A 17,368-nucleotide genomic window follows, 5' to 3' on the forward strand; every position below is an offset into this window, starting at 1 on the left:
AGAAGAGGGATTACGGATAAATCGTAAAGCTTATATCGTTCGCGTACCAAGCTGTGGATGACAGCGTTCGATCGATGTAAGAGCGAAAGTACCGCGTTGATTCCCTCTGTTCGTTCATCCGATTTGAGTTCAGTGTTACAGGCGTCGATGTTTACAACGAAAGTAACGTCAGATAGACTCGATGATTCACGTAGTTGGCGCATAATCGATTAATATATGCGATCGCAAACTCTTTCGAGAGATGGTTCTTTGAAAAACGCACGAATATTCGTATCTATGCGTTTTAAATTAAACGAGATATTTGCTCTCAATTTTGCCTGAACATAATGCCTGAGATTAATTTCCGAAGTTTACGGTATATTTCAATTTTAAACCTACAGCTGCTTTATATTATTCGGAATATTCTGCGAAGCGACGATCGTTCGATTCTTGAAAATTCGTGAAATTTCTCTTCGCTAAAATTAGAACCAGATGCATGGTCGTACATCTACATCGGTTCCACCGGCGTCTAATAAACTGAAACAAGATTTTATCATCGTTTTTTGATCTTCGAAGAAGACTGGATCACACGAGGTTAATCATCGAAATCCCGTGAGGCAACGAGATGCAGCAGAGCAAGGCTTTGTACAGGAAGCGATCATTCATTGTAGTCACGTTGGCAGTCTTCGTAACGTGGATAGTGACCGATTAGATGTATCTATTACGTGTACGTATCGGCATACGCAATCGTAGCGGGACGATCACAGCGTTAATAAGCGTTTCGAGCACGTATTCGCGTTATATGGAACGTGTAGCTCTTGTGTCGCCACCGAGTTTCACCGTGAAAGTCGCGGTATCTATCCTCTTTGTTTTATTGTTGACGCAATCACGAATACCAGAAATCGGTCGGATTACTTTGAACGTATATTCCCTTCTCGTTTAAATTCTCTCATGGTTCTGCGACGAAGTGCAATTCTTTAGAAATAAAATCAAATTTTGGAAAGTGACACCGCTGAAAGTTTCTTCGGTGCGTGGCCACCCTTAAGATTGGAAATAATTTTCTGAAATATCAGATTTACTTTACTCGACACGCAGCAAGCTTCCGAGAATCTTCGAATTGGGAAGAACGTAGAGATGGGGAATTTTTAATCAGAGAGATTTAATTCTTCGTACAGATATCGCGAATTCTCACACAAAATTGTATGGAAAAATATTCTTGGCACGTTTCCTTCTTCGATATATCACGCGATACGTCTAAATTTATTTTAGACGGAATACGTAATTTTTTTTTTATATCTAAATTACGTTATTCATTTCATCGTTTTATGTGAAGCATTTAAATGAAGTTTGACGAAGCTCGATGATAAAACCTAAGCAAAGGGATGAACACACGTAGCGACGAAAGGCACGATGTAAGCACGTGCTCGAGTAGTCGCGTTTATGACGGTTGATTATTGGATGCGCCATGGGGAAGATGACGTTTTATACCGTGACACATGCAGAAAATTTCCATACGCGGTGCGAGTCGGGCACGTTGGATGCACGCCTCCATTGTTATTCCCCATGGTGTATGTATACCGTTGCCTCCGCTACATTAACTGGAAAAATAAACGTGCATGTAGGATAATAGTCAGCAACCAAGCAGAATTACAAATCTCCTATACGTTTCTCATACGAAGATCCCTACAGAAAGTTCATATTTTATTAAAATAAAATGCAAATAAAGGATAAAGCATTTTTTATAAAGCACAGAGAAACTTTTGCGTCACACGGTGCATCGTTAACAAATGTAAAACCTGACGTTAACTCGTTAAACTTGCAACGTTTCATTTCGATACAAACGTCAAACTATCGCTAGAAACAAAATTCTCCTAGCGTTCTATTTATTTCGTCCGTAATATGCAAATAGCCTGCTAAAGTTTCTTCCTCCCTACAGAAACGATATCATAAAAGTGTCCGACTACGCATCACGAAGTTTCGCGAATGACACGCAGGAAATCGAATGAAACGATACGAATCTCGCGTTGCCTCAGGTAACTGTCCACGCGGATTTATTCCGTTTCCTCATAAGCGATCTCTTTCACCCGTGATCTAGCTATTTTTACCTCGTCCATGGAAACTCGACTTTGTCTTCGCTCATCCCCCTGCCATTTATCTACGTATCTGCCAGACATCCGGTTGCTCTTATCGAACGTGAAATCCCCGATGTCGCGAAGACCTTTCGAGTTCTAGAGACTCGACGTGTCCTGCAGGCGATCCGTTCTACCCAGTCGACGTTGGAACTGCAAATTTTCCGACCATCTCGAGCAGCGACGATCTCCATCATTTTGTTACGAACATTGATTATAGATGACAGTGATCTGAATCATGGACATGCTTGATATAGCCCGTTCGATGACTGGGTAATTCTGAGAACGCGTATCCACGGATTACTCTTCAGGGTGTTCAAGTTAATTTCACAATGAAATTTGTGGATTTTTTATTGTTTTTCAGTTGGACGTATAAGTATAGGAATTTTTAGAGATGGTTTTTGCGAGGAAATTTTTTGGAATTTTTAACAACTTCGAAAGATTTTACGCTAAATACGAGGATTTAAAATTTCATCGGTGAAAATGACTGTTAATTGGATTTCACTAGATTCAAGTAACGCTATCTTCTTTCTCATCTATAGTGTCGTCTTAAATGGAACATTCTGTATAGTCGAACGTGCGAATATAAGTACAATAAGATCGGAATCTCCAATCGGAGGTCGATTTAACAAGCAGCTTCTTTCTACTGGTAGAAACGAGAATCCACGAAGACTCGAAAGTAGGTACAATGATCTTCACTTTGGAAACAATCGAAATCCGTCTTCTTAATCGTTCTACTGGTGGAAGGAAGGTCAACAGGGATCGTCCCGTCTCGTGATTAACGACCTTTTTATCTTATATACATGGCCATTATGTAACTTGGTTGACGTTCCTTGACTAACTTCGTTAGCGTTTGTCGATGAACAAACGAACAAAACTGTCGACTCTGTTTCTGTTCTCGATAAAACAAGGACCTTGGGACCGAATCCTTTCCGATCCTATGTTTGATTTGATCGCGAATCGACGCTGGAATCGATGTAATTCGTTCCAGAAAGATTAGTCGGTGATACGATATTTTTAAGGATGTTGATATCGATATAAAGAATTTTATGTTGCTTTTGGTGTTTCTGTTGGATTTGTCGATTAGAATTAATTGAATTATTATTCTTATTTTTACATTTTGTATATCTTCGTGCTCATTTTTACACTTTGAATTTCCCACAACGAAGCTCCTATCCTTCTTGATTAGACACATTAAAATATATTGATCAGTCGATTAAACAAAATCTAGAATTTATTTAATATTCTTGTGTAAAATGATATTTTCCTGAGAACGTTTGGATAGAAAAAGATTCGAATTAGATTTCCATAAAATTTCTGTAGATACGAAAGATTTTCATTGTTATAAATATTTTTCTACAAATTCAAGTAAAAGTTTGCGAATGTATCTTCATAGGAGAGGAGGAAAGTGCCACATATTAGGTTGAATAACATGGATATATCTGGGCTCGTCGTTCACCTCGTCCAACAAATTACATTATGATTGCGTCGAAACTCACCGTTTAATAATCACTTTATAATGGAGGGTTACTGTTACTGCTATATTCCACTAGTACTGTTATTAAACGTGTTTTTACTACGTTCATTTATCGCATGCTAGCACAAATATTTACAATCGATCAGGAAGATATTAAGAGACCGATATAAGTTTCAGAAATTATCAGAAAAAGAAGATGGAAACCCGTCATTTTAAACAAATACGTATGATAATCCTAATATCGAGGTGTCCGCGCAAACGTGCTTTGAAATTTCCTCATATGTCAATTAGCAACGTAAATACTTAGATACTTAGAACGTACATATTTATTTGAGCATCTCTGTCGAGAAATCTTTCAAAAAATCTAAGAAAATAAAAATCAAAATTTGTTTTGTCGTTCCGTTGTTTCCGGTTCCATCGATTCCGGTTGCATCCGCTTTAACGGAGACACATTTTTGCGTAACGCACACTTTTTTCGTCCTGGTATAGCTTCCACTAGTTACCTGCGGATATATAACACGTTGTAAATATATTTCTTTATCGTGTACACCGGTAGTAGGAGGGAGTAAATGGAAGCGTGCAAGAACGACACGCCTCGTTGCACCTGTGACAACGAGGCGTATACACGCGGTTCCACGAGCGCGTAAGTATATGCTAGCTCACCTGCTTGAAATCGTGAACCCCTGACCTTCGCCATGGTATTCGCGTACAAGGCCAATTCAAGCTCGACATACTCTTATTCGCTGATATACCACGCGGCAGCGGTAGCTCGATTTCTTCGTTAGATACGAGTTGCATTGAAACGGCGCGCTATTAGACAACGAGAAACCACTCTTACCTTCGCGTTCTTTTCTTTTTCCTTTGTAACGTATCTTTCGATTGTTATCCAAGATTTTTTATTTTACATTTATTAGACAGACAAGGTGTATACAATTGGAACGAAAAGACGCTAAGTTATGGGAAGGTTTCTGATTCAATTTCATGAAAATCGGATATCTATATGGCGTGTCAATGATACGCGTGAATTGAGAAATTGGTACATTCTTGCCTGTTGGTATTTCATCTCTTTGCAAGTTGCGTATGTCGAAACAATCGCGACTAAAAAAAGGTAAAAATCTGATGGTTCTTGTAAAGTGCCATATTACGAAATTATCAAAAACGATGACGAAGATTAGAAGAGAACGAAGCTTTTTTGGCGTTAATAAATTCGTCCCTGAGGAGGTTAAAGAGATCGAGCCAGTTTTATTTATGACGTGAAATAAGAGCATCGACGGTCGAGGTTGTCGCGATCGATAAAGCAGGGTGCGTGGGGGTCGTGGCTACGCTCCTGCGAGTGCACAACAGACCGATCTATATGCAGTCATACTTTATATAGCAGCAAACGCCACGTGCAGGGCAACTTGGTACCTGGGTCACCGGGAGAAGGTTACGGGGTCGAGATTTCAACCTAGGTGCATGGATTTCAGCCGTGTGGGCGTGTAACCGCGACTCGTTGCAGGTGCACGTTGCATCCGCTACCGTCCAGAATTCGTGTTTCATATTCTTTCGGATTTTTAAGCTGGAAAGATCAGATTGCGTAGGAATAAAATGTCGCGAATTAAAAGAAATCCTATTTTTTGTCCTATGACAAAAATTATTATTTAAACTTTCCAATTCGCTCTATTTTAATTCCAGAATCCATCAACGATTTCAAAAAGTATTCACCAGTTAACTGCGTTCGACGTGTATACTCGTCGTTGCTTGATTTTACCTGCGCAGCCCGTAAGGGATTTTTGAAACTAAACTCAGCCGTTAACAAGTTAAAATGATATACTCTGCAGTTAATACAATTTAGTTTCATACACGAGTTATTAATAAATAATTTCCAAATGCACGAAGAACAATGTGAAAATACTGAAAATTCAGCACGTAATTCCGACGAGTTAAAAAGCATTAAGAGTAATATCTTTTTACGACATTGAGTTTCTCTTTTCTTTTTTTTTTTTATGCAGTAGGTAAAGTGCGAGTGTAACTCGGTTAGGATTAAGGAGATTCGGGTCGTAGCTGGTCAGACGCAAGAGACTACTTTGCTCGCCAGGAATCTTTTCTACACTTTTATCTGCGAATCTTTAAATCTTGAATTGTTCCTTTGCATGCTAAACCTGTTTTCCCTACATTATTGACCATGCATTTGTTAGTTAATTATTCACAATTAGTATAATTTAAATGGTAATTATAATAATCGACTATAATGTGCGATGTATATGTCAAAGATAATTTGTAAAAGGTTCGTCAAGTTTTGCGTGCTTCTTTTCCTCGTATTTCTATTGTTATATACAATTTTTCAATCGGATATGCCCACCGGAAATCTGCACGAAAGTCACATTCGAGCAACTAAATGGCGCAATAAACCATTGTTTTGCATGCATATGAATTGCGAATTACATATAGCAAGACACGGTTAAATGGTGATTGTGACTGTTTACCATGTTCTAAATTGCGTAGCGGGAATGGAGGTCCCGAGACAATGTGGAAGAAAAAACTATTGCATATGTACGATAAGTGAAATAGTCGTAACGAGATCGAGACATATAATCGATACTGGGAGTTCATTATCATAAAATAATTATCCTGCTTAGGAAAGATCGAAATCGATAACTGTCTTCAAATGTCATAACGTTTCAAGTGCGTAATTACGTATACTTTAAAGAAAAAGTGGAATGTCTCTTCTATTTTTATTACGATATTCGTATTACGATAAAATATTCACAATTCCAAATATACTTTATATAGCCAAAATTATTTTTTCTAAATTAGGTAAACGAGGAGGGTGTGTCAAATATTCTGAGAAAGATCAATTAACACACGACGCTAATACCAATAACGATAGTACGTAATAAAAAGAAGCAGATGTCGTTAGAATAATACTGACAATTTTGAGATAATAGTAAATACTTGTAAAGAAACATTTAAAAAGGTTCGAAGTGTTTCTTCAGTACGCAAAAGGTTGGCTACCTACTCGCCAACTACTGGAATTTTAACATGTAGAAAATTGGACATCTAAAATTCCTAGAATTTCGTTTCAATCTCGAAAGTTGATTTCTAACAGAGTTCACAATTTGACGACTCGTCGGGTCTATCAAGAGAGCCACGAACGAATATGAATTATTCGTCTATGTGACCGAGATTCGCGTCCTCCTCTCGGCGAGAGTCGACGCCGCCTGCCGACATAAGAAATGGCCTTATGCATGAGCCACGCGGCTCGTACGCGTTTTTTCCACGCGTACACTTCGATCCGTATTCAGTGTCGTTCTAGATGCATCGTACTTTGACTTTCATCGTCGACGAAACACACGTGCGAGATCGAAAATGTCCAGCAGAGACGTTTTACATCCATAAAAGAAAACGGGAACGCCACGCGTTTAAGAGTCCGCCAGACGGTCTTGTAACGTGTTCTCAATGCATTGGGAAACTAATTTCCTTCGACCTTGTATCGATACCTCGCATCGAACTGTAAACTTTCATTGTTCGACTTTATATATCGGGTAACATAATTTGGATAGTGGAATCGTATGATTTTCGTCTCTCAGCCGAATCATCGATAACTGGGAAAATTGTGAATATAACAGACTGAAATACACAGAATTATAATTATCGCACAATTGTACCAGACGCGATAGGAGAATTGTGCGGGTGTTGCGTAGAATCGCAGGCGACCTTGACAAGATAAAGCAAAAATCGCACGCTTATCGCGTTCATGCATTGTGAACCATTGAACGCGCGCCTTGTACGTTGTACAATGGAATTTCTACTGGCGCGTTTGTTCAGGTATTAAGAGTATTTCGAGCTGCGCGTTCGTCGTAAATCGTTACTGTTTCGAAGGAAAACAAATTCGTTCTACGATTGATCATCCTGTGCTCGCGATTGATCTCTGGCTGTTGTCAAGGAAAAGCCTATTTCGCGAAGCTATGAATATTTTATTACCGAAGTCTATCGATTCGTGTACGATGTCGTACAATTTTGTACGTAAAATTGAATTTAGGACAATGCTTTTTTATTTATTTGGTAATATATCTCTCTCGGTAGAATAACGTGACAGGATGTCTATAACGGCAAAAAAAAAAAAAAAAAATCACGCGCGGTACTTGAATTTATGCCTCTCTATTGCGTACGAGATAAGCTGAATAAATAATAGAGTTCCACTTAAAAGACTAAAAGTAACTTGGAAATCTTTGGGAACAGAACATAATATAAAGAAGCGAATTGCAAAAAAAATATATATCACGCTGTCTCCGGCGATTAAGAAGATTAATTCGTATCAAGATTTTTTAAATCTCGAAATTTACAATCTCTAATTATATTTGCCGAAAATTATAATTTACGATAATATGTTTATCGAAGAAAGTAATATTTTAATGGAACAAGTAATATTTTAGTCAATGAAAATCACAACCAGAATTTACGTATAAAATTCTATAAATTTGGAGAAAAAGCGATCGTTAATGATTTAGGTTACTAGTTTAATGGTCTCCATAAATATATCAGTTTACAGGCAATAAATACGAGAAAATTCGCGAACTGTCGTCGCAAGTAGCTCGCACGCGCATCGCTACTCTTCTGCAAAATAAATCAGCGGCGGTCGAGCCATTAATCCAGTGAGTTTTTTCACGGGTTCAAGGACTAACGTCACGGGCAGCGCCACTATTTTCGGTACGTTCGTGCACATGTAGGTTCGCGTGGGTTGCATGTGCAACGTCATAACGCTATCCTGGTGTGGGAGCGGCATCCGGTCGCAGCTGCGTGCAGGAAACTGTTAAAAACTCTCCCCCCCCTCCTCTCTCTTTCTCTTCTTTTCCGTGGCAGCATCGTCGAAAACCAGCGTCTTTTTTTATTTTATTTGCTCCGTTTCGTTTCGCGTGTCTCTGCCGCTTCAAAGCAGCGTCAACTTGCCTCGCATTCGGCTAAATCGATACGTTTTCGTTTGACGAGATCAACGTTTCCTGATCTATTTTCCATCTATGTTTTCACAGTTTCGCTTACGATATAGGACAAGGAGGAAGAACCGAGGTATATTTCGTTCGATGCATTTTTCCAAAGTAATTGGTCCAAACGAAAATCGCAAAAACGAGAAACTGAAAAACTGAAAAACGTGATCCATAGAAAGTCAAACGTGCGACACTCGGGTGCAAGGAAAAAGCAACGTTTCCCAAGTGAAAACTCGTGGATAAATTCCGCGATGCCTTGAAATTCCTAGGATACTTTCGCATTCTAAGGTGCAGATGCCAGAAATCCGATGATGGCATCTTTAAACGAGGATGAACTTGGAATGTGAAAGCTACAAAGTTGCCAATTTGAAAACATGACACAATGTACGCGTAGTACACGCGACCGCCAATGTATATATTATATCTGACAGAAGAAAGAGGTGGATTTACAGTGAATTTACGATCTCGGTCGTACCTGGCGCGAGAGGAGCTGCAGCATCCTCGATGCGCCTAAGGCGTTTGCAGAAGAGGTCTGCAGCGCGGGAAACTGGTTTTCAGTTTCGGAAGAGCGTTCAAATTGTCAGACGGTGACGTCACCGTCATAAACGGTCGGCCCTCCCCATCGAATAATGACTGAAAAATGATTCTTTAGATACACCGATCGTTGGTCTTCGCCTATTCTACTCTCTGCTCCATTTACGATCGATGTACGAACGATCGTGCTGTGCGTTTCTCGCGCAGTTTTTCAAACGCCTATTCTCGATACGAGTTGGACGAGGTGGATGATACGAATAGGAAACTGGTCGGTGATTTGTTTGCTTCGTTTTGTCAATGTTTTACGATGCTCTTTTATGAGAGGACAATTTTAAAATTCGATACATCGTCAACATTTTCCATGTTAAAATTACTTTTCCATTTGATCTTGAAACGATATATCTGGCTTTGTAATTCTTTTAAACGCTTATCGTTAAAAGGCCGTGGACTTGTCGCAAAAGTTTTCCAAAGCTTGATATTTTTGGATCTATTGGACTATTCGACTGTTCTATTTTCATTTCTCAATGGATACTGTTCTTGGATCGTTGATATTTATGCGAAGATGATACAACTGAAGATATAGTTTCTTCCTCGCTGAAAGATAACAAATCTGTGCAAAATGTATCGTTTTTAAGATTTGTCACGACGCGGCTCGTCGTAGATGTACCGATGGCTCGTGTCTTCCATCTATTTTCTATTATGAGCTTCATCTGGGAATTTAGTATCTGGCTATTTTACCACTTCAGGTACAAAGTTGTCGAGATTCGTAGAAAATTGATTTAAACGTTTCTTCTAGTTTTCATTAAATTCTGGTAATGTTCATCGAATCAGTTCGTTTCGAAACGACGTTGAATAAAAATATGAACGTTAATGGATTACCGCTTGTTTTCAGAATGTAATACGAACGAAACGAACGATGAATATTACTTTCATATTGGTTTAGATTACTATTGATTTTTCGTTAATAAAATTAACAGACAAGCGACATGGACAATTTCCTGTAGAGCTGAGAAGTTTGCTGATAACACCTCTTTCATTATTTTCGTTGGTAATTTACATTGAAACATAAAAACGTTTATAAAATATATAAATTAATTCAGTATCTTTCGACTAACCTACTTCTGATGACGATAATTTCAAATTCAGACATTTTTTTATCTTCATAGTAATTAAACAAAAATTCCATCCACATCCTCCATATAATTTCAATCGATTAAATAATGGAAACAATTTTGTTCGTCAAATTCATATTACGTGATTCGCGAATAAAATTTGTATCCTGTTAAAAAATGTATTGATTTACACGCCTGATATCCGTATTCCTTTAATTAACTTAAGCGTGTTAAAGACGTTCGTATTTCGTTATTTGAAATCGACTAAAGTGTCGCGATACTTATCAGCAGTATGTAACGTGTGCCGCGTGCGCCAAGTTATTTGCTTAATTCAGCGCTTATACGTCCGTTTACATAGATCTAAAGTTAGCGACGACCAACGAACGCCGCTGCTTCGTGTTTTGCATTACTCATTTCAGGATGCCTCTCGAGCTCAATGCCGTGCGGATTAAAGAGACTCGCGGCGAGACCGACAGTCGCGCTGATACGCATATTTCACGTTTGTGAACGTTGATCGCCGCAAATGATAAACCAAAGTTCACCGAAACTCATGAAATCGTCTAACTTAGCTCTAGATCATTGTAATAAAAATGTTGTCTTTTTTACGTAGAATTTTTGGCTCAGCCTTCTCAACGTGATATTTCGTATTTTTTAACCAACTTTTTTTAAAATTAAAAGCGTCCTTTTTTAAAATTATAAAATTAAACAAGTCTGTCTGATATTTTTTTTTTTTTTTTTTTAGTAAGAATAGTTTCATATTTGCAAAAGGAGTGTCCCTTTAAAATTATATAATTAGAAAACTTTTTTCAATATTACCGAAAATTTTTGACGCGAAAGAAACTACGTTTTAACTGTTCTCGCTAGGTTTTTAAAAAATGATGTCATATCGTACTAATAAATTCGTAATGTTTTCGAACATTTTGGAACATAATCGGTCACGATGACCAATGCAGCTACGAATGGAATAGATAAGATTTTAAGGCGTCTATGTTTTCTATTCCCTCGCCCTTTTTTATCAGAATTTATCTGCCCTCGTGTACGCCATTGCATTGGTGTTATCTTTAGCGCTAGATTACATGGGACGCGTTTAAATATACATATACATCTAAACGACACAGTGCACCGAAAATAGTAACAAAATGCAGCTCGAAGCAAAATGAAGAGCTCGGTGACATTGATAAGATATCGAAATATCATGATGTTATGCTGACTTTTTGCTGCTAAATGCAACGATTGTTCGACTATTTCTGTTCTAACGCACGTGTTAATAAACTTACAGTTATCATACAAATACGAACTAAAAATTATTCTTCCTTTTTTATATTTGTATTTATAACATAAGATTAAATAATGAATTAAATCGTCCAACGCATACAACAGGTAATAATAGTCGAGGAATACGATGGATATGAATAAAGAAAACGTTTAACCTTATTACGTGTAATAAATGAGATTTCCACCTTACTAATCGACAAACTTTGCCATTAAAATTCGCTCAAGTCTCTCAATTACGAAATAAAAAAATAAAAATTAAAAAAAAAATATGAAATACGTTGAAAATTTCAAGTGGTTCTAATTCGATAGAGACTGGGTATGAATAAACAATCATGTAACTGGAGACTAAAAAGCACGTATCGGTCTAATTAATGGCTGGTCGTTCGGTTCGAATTTCACGAAATAATTAAATGTTCTGGAGAAGTTTAGAGTTCGTTTAAAGTTCAGCTCCAATTACACTCTTCTAAATAATATCGTTATGTATATTGTTCTGTGAGGTTGATTCTGTTCGTTAAAAGAACTTACGTAATTAGTTGTCTCTTGGAACATTTGTTCTGTTTTCTGGTTCGAAGCGCTGCTACAGATACGCGGCTGTTAGATAAGTTTTGTAAAGCTTTCGCTGGCGAAATAATGTCCCGGGTGAATTAACGAAGAAAATGGATCGGCTTAAACGGCGCCGCACTCTGGGAATTGAAAAGGAAGGAATTTGTGCTTTTAATATCCATCGGGTAATGGACGTCTTTAAACGAAATCGCTGATTTCTCATTAATACGTCACGAGCTTCGTCAAATCAGGCAAAACTCGTTTTTTCCACTGGATAAAATTGGACGATCGTAGATATCTGTGTGACGATCGATAAATAATAATTTGTCATTCCTTCGGAATAGCTACGATGAAACAATTAATCGTAATTAATTAAAAATCACGCGTTTTGAAATATAATTTCGCTCGTGAGGTAAAATTATTTAACGGAAATGAGAAGAGGGGGGGATCATAACAAAGCGTAGCACAATAAACTCGATCGTTTCGCGTAAAGTCAGTTACAGAATCTGTTTCTCCGAAACTGAAACGCGAAAAACAGTAAAACAATCGTATTTTGTAGGTTACTATACTGCGTTATGGTTAAACGTGGCAGGCTTTTCTTCGAGTTTCCATCCCGCTGGAACGTGGAATGCAACGAAACGGTGCAGTGAAACGGTTTATTGCTGTTTTCAAGGCTTCCGACGCTTCTTGGAACATAAATATTCATCTTCCTCTATGGACCGAGGATAGTTTCGCAATATCTCATCACGTTGAAACGTTAATAATTATTGTTCCGTGGACATATAACAGGATTCAACTCTAGATTATATCGAAGATTAATCGTTTCTCTGTTCTTCCATTGTTCTTCCATGTATCACAAATTCTTTGATGTTCGTTACACGTTTTTAATTATTCGCCGTATCATTTTCCCTAGTATTTTTATTCAATTTAACGGATTGTCATTTTTCTTTTATTTATTCCTTTTTATTTACTTCTTATCGCAGAAATAATTCGTGTTTCCAGCAAGAATTTTTCTCAGCCATTCGTTATCGATAGGGGGATGGACACGGTGTCGTCTATTGTGCCTCTTTTTTTAATAACGGTTCCCTTTTGTCACGGCTCGTCAGGCTCTCGTTCCTCTTATCTTCGTTCTATCCGTGCTATTACCTCCCTCGGTTTGTCCATTCTTCCCTTGTCTGGGGTTTCGTTGACGAAAAATTCGTCAAAAGACCCCCCGTACGTCACAGATGTCACCCTAATACCTTGAGCCTGCTCTTCTCAACGTGGCAAAATCATAAATCATGAAACCATCAAAGTTACCAAGAAATAACTATTTCGTTTGAAATCGATCGCAAGTTCCATCGTATCGATGTTCCATCTTCCTTCAAATTTTCATCCATCACGTGGAATTACGAACCGCGACGCTTTCATCCCCTTTCAGCCCACTCGAACGCGTTATCCGCTCGCAGACAGCCACGTGATTACATTTCGATGGATGATAGCGCGGAACATGAAAAGCCTGGACACATTTAGTCGTCAGGGTAGAGAATATGATCGATGCTCGACGGCCACGCGAGGAACATGACCATTCTCAATTTCGCGTTTTGCTTGTACCGCCCTTGAAAATCAGGTTGTTCGAAAGGCCATGCTCGATTCGGTCGGTCGACGCGCCTTTAAAGGGGAATATATGTCTTAAATATTCAAAAGCCAACGCACTTGACTCATTGTTGGCGTAGGTCGGTCTGCTTTCCCTCTCTTTCGCCCTGTTTCCGACGTCTTGCGTTTTACCTCCCCTTTCTTCCCGTTTCGCCGGCTTCCTCTTCCCATGTCACTTTGCTGTAATTTATTCTTTTCCTTTCGCTCGTTTCCGATGAAAAATACATGCGATTCGTTGCGAAAGTACTCGGTTATTCCTTTTTCTTCGATTTTTTCTTCTTATTTTTTTGCTCGAGGCGTGTGAACATCTAATACGAATATTATAACAAACAGGATGTCTAGAATATCTTGTGTATTTTTAACTGTCTACTTTCAAGTTTTCCACCAATGCATAACATCCACTGTCTAGTTTAAAAGGGTAGTTGCGTTTCCTCAACGTCGAACATAATCTCAAGATATACATCCATAGAAATCACAAACTTTTCCAATGTAATCACGATAGACGAATCTCGTAGGCTTTTGCTTAGAAATCTCAAACAGCGTGGAACATGGAGCACCGTTAACTGTACCAGTGCAAAGCATATTATTCTATTGAATTGCGTACGATCCATTTTCTTCCATTGCAATAATTCGATAAAATAATATCAAACAAAAAATATCGTGCATCTATTATTTCCTTATAAAACGAACGAAACTTTCGAGAGAACCTAATGTAACGACGTTAAGTACGATTGTTAATGAAATTTCAAAATGTGTCCTATAAAGTACATAATATATTCGTAAAACTACAATCGTTGGAATTTTTGTGCATTTCGGTACAGCCATATGCAGGACGGTTTCGAGCGTTGCACCGGGTGTGTTTGCGCCTGGTCAAGGTGCCCGACACTGCCCCGGTATAATATACCGTCACCGGACTTGGCCTTGCAGCCACTCTCGCGCGTCCTCGTCTCCCACCCTCTTTGCTACGCTTAAAGCCGCGTTTACACCTTTCGCAACCCGAACGTTCCCTCGAACGTTGTTTCAAGTTGCTATAGATGCGGCTATAGACCTTTGACCCTCCTGTCTCACTGACTGTTAGTTCCACGAGAACCGTTTATATCTACATTTTTAATATTCTTGTTATTATATCTTATCATATTATTATTATTATTATTATTTAATATTAATTAAAATTTCTTTCCAATAAACGACGTACCGTTACGCGTTGGAGACTCATAATACAATTTTTTAAATGAAAGCGAATCTTGCGTATGGTTTCCTGTAGTTACCTTGCATTTTTTAAAACGATGTATTTAGTTCACTTTTGTTATGGGATCTGTCGATTGGTATTCCCTGCTACTATCGTCTCTCTGGAAAAAAAGGTGAATTTTATCTGGGCGTTGTGGTTACAACATTCTCCGAAATTTGAAAGCGTCGTTTTTCACCAGCTCGGTCTTCACTAACCTTGCAACAGGTAATTTCCACGGAACCTCTTGCGTCACCATCGAGCACACAAGTCGCCCTTGACACACTAGCCCGAAAAGGGTCAGATTACCCGAATCTTCTTGAAAATCGATCTAATAATCGACGAGTGGAACACCCTGCAACGTACCCATAGAAGCGTAAAAATCTGCTTCGAAATCTGCGACGATCTGCTCTTGAGCATTCAAACGGTCCCCTGTAAAGGATGAACGTCTTGTTCAACGTCTTTCTCGAATCATTTAGATTTATAACGTTGGAACTATTAAATCCGAAGATTAATTCATCCGCTTTATATCGAATCGATCAGAAAATTATTTTAAATTTAAACAACTTCCCATTTAAAGAATGGAAAAGGATAATGTAAACTGTTAGTTGAAGAAAATATAAATGAAGCGTTGCGTAATGCAAGTTTTAGCGTGTTAACGGAAATAAGTTTTACGAATTTGATCGATGCAAGAAATAATTCGTCATCGTTCGAACAAGATGTAATTGATTTAAAAGCAAAATTTATAAACGAACGATAAATCTGTAAAAAAAAGCACATAGAATTAATTTCTACACGCAGTAGCGTAAAGAGGAGACGAATTCGTTGAATGCAGACACGAAAAGTGCTTTCGTTTCGCCGTCTGTCGGCGACCTTCGCTCCGTTTTGCACGCACGTCGATTGCGTAATTAAAGCAAATGGCGTAACGGCGCCTAATAAACGATCGCGATTAGCAACGCACAATCGACGACCCTAACACTCGAAATAGAAGTCACCGATGAGAGATGCGACCTCGTTGTAATTATATATTCCGCGGAAACGTGCGGTTGACAATCGGCCGATACAGTGGCGTGTCGTTTAACCTTTTAACTATTACTAGCCTCGAATACCAACGATTAACCCGCTGAACCGCGGTTTCTCTTGAATTTTAAACTGTTTTTTCTTGAATTATTTCGTTACATCGTTGGATATAGAGGTTTTCGAAACATAGTTCGTTGATCATTTTAACCTTGAAGTTATATGGTTGGCTTTGCGTGTGAAGGATTTTGTCTGTTTAACCATAAATGAAAATAAAAGAGATTTAAGGGGACGGGTCTCTCTTGCGTAGAATAAAACAAAAGAAAAAGAAAAAAAGAGGAAAATAAAATAATGGAACGAACGTGCTGTAAAATAAAAGAACAAAAGGAAAAATAGAACAGAGAGGAAAGAATTATGACATCGAATTTACAATTATTGGTGCACTTGCTAGCATCCTTAGGGGTTCGGAGATCTCCCTGTCTCTCCCTGTCTCTCCCTAACTCGCTCTGGCTCTCCGTCGTTTTACACAGTTGCACTTGCCTCTCCGCTCTCGTCTTTGTCATTTCCAACGATTACATCCCTCTCCCCTTCGTTAAATAACAGCAGACGGCCACGATGCTCGTCCAAACCCTGTTAAAACGTCGTTTATCTTCCGATACTCTGTACGCCACGACAGAAAATCCACGACGTGTAGGTATATGCGAGTGTCTGTTCGACTGGTGCATGGTTCATCGTAAATCGTGCTCGAAATAGAGCGTGGAAAAAAAGCATCGAGACAGTTACCGTAATAGAGAACGGAGCACGATGATGGAACCACGCGAATTACGAGGGACGATATGGTGAAACAAGCAATTTGTACCGCGACTTACTCGACGTTGCTTCTTCTATTGAGACATAAAGCTGCGATGCGATGTTTTGCAATCGCAAGTCGGGATCCGTTTTATCCATTTTCTCGTCTCGTTAGAGCTGTTACGTTTTTGTCATGGAACGAAGCAAAGCTTTCGCGAAAATTTATGCTACACGTTGAGTACATTTGCGAGTAAAGTTACTCGACCTATTGTAAGGTAGATTTTAAGGTAGTTTTACGTACACGAGGTCGCCAAATTATTTCAACACTTGCGAGAATTTATTTCGAATATGCTGTGCTTCATGGAAAACATTTTGTATCATGCGCGACATGATGTAAAGAGAATTACATTTTACATGTAATTTACTTAATAGCGTTACATTTGTATATTACGTTATACGCGTGCCTATATAGAATTTGCAACGAGCACGCTGATTAATAACTCGTATCGGTTCTTCCTGTAGCTGTAAATCATGACTCCGAGTGTCGTGGCGGTAGTTAACGTGATTGTGTCTTGGACAAGACGAGTCGTCCTCGGTCGGTCGGCAAATGGGAATCTCGGTCAGTCGAGGTTGAAAGTAAAAGGACGCTGTCTCGTGAATATTAATGGAGTAAAAGTGTAATTCTGTGA

General features: G+C 38.6%; 1 protein-coding gene across 13 annotated transcripts in view; it reads left to right on the forward strand.

The window, feature by feature from the left end:
* usp (retinoid X receptor ultraspiracle) overlaps nt 1-17,368 on the forward strand; it is a 63,826-nt gene that overhangs the window by 31,122 nt on the left and 15,336 nt on the right. The window lies entirely within an intron of this gene.

Source organism: Bombus flavifrons, chromosome 9, assembly GCF_040668555.2.
Source record: "Bombus flavifrons isolate JBK064 chromosome 9, iyBomFlav1_principal, whole genome shotgun sequence".
Taxonomy (NCBI): Eukaryota; Metazoa; Arthropoda; class Insecta; order Hymenoptera; family Apidae; genus Bombus; species Bombus flavifrons.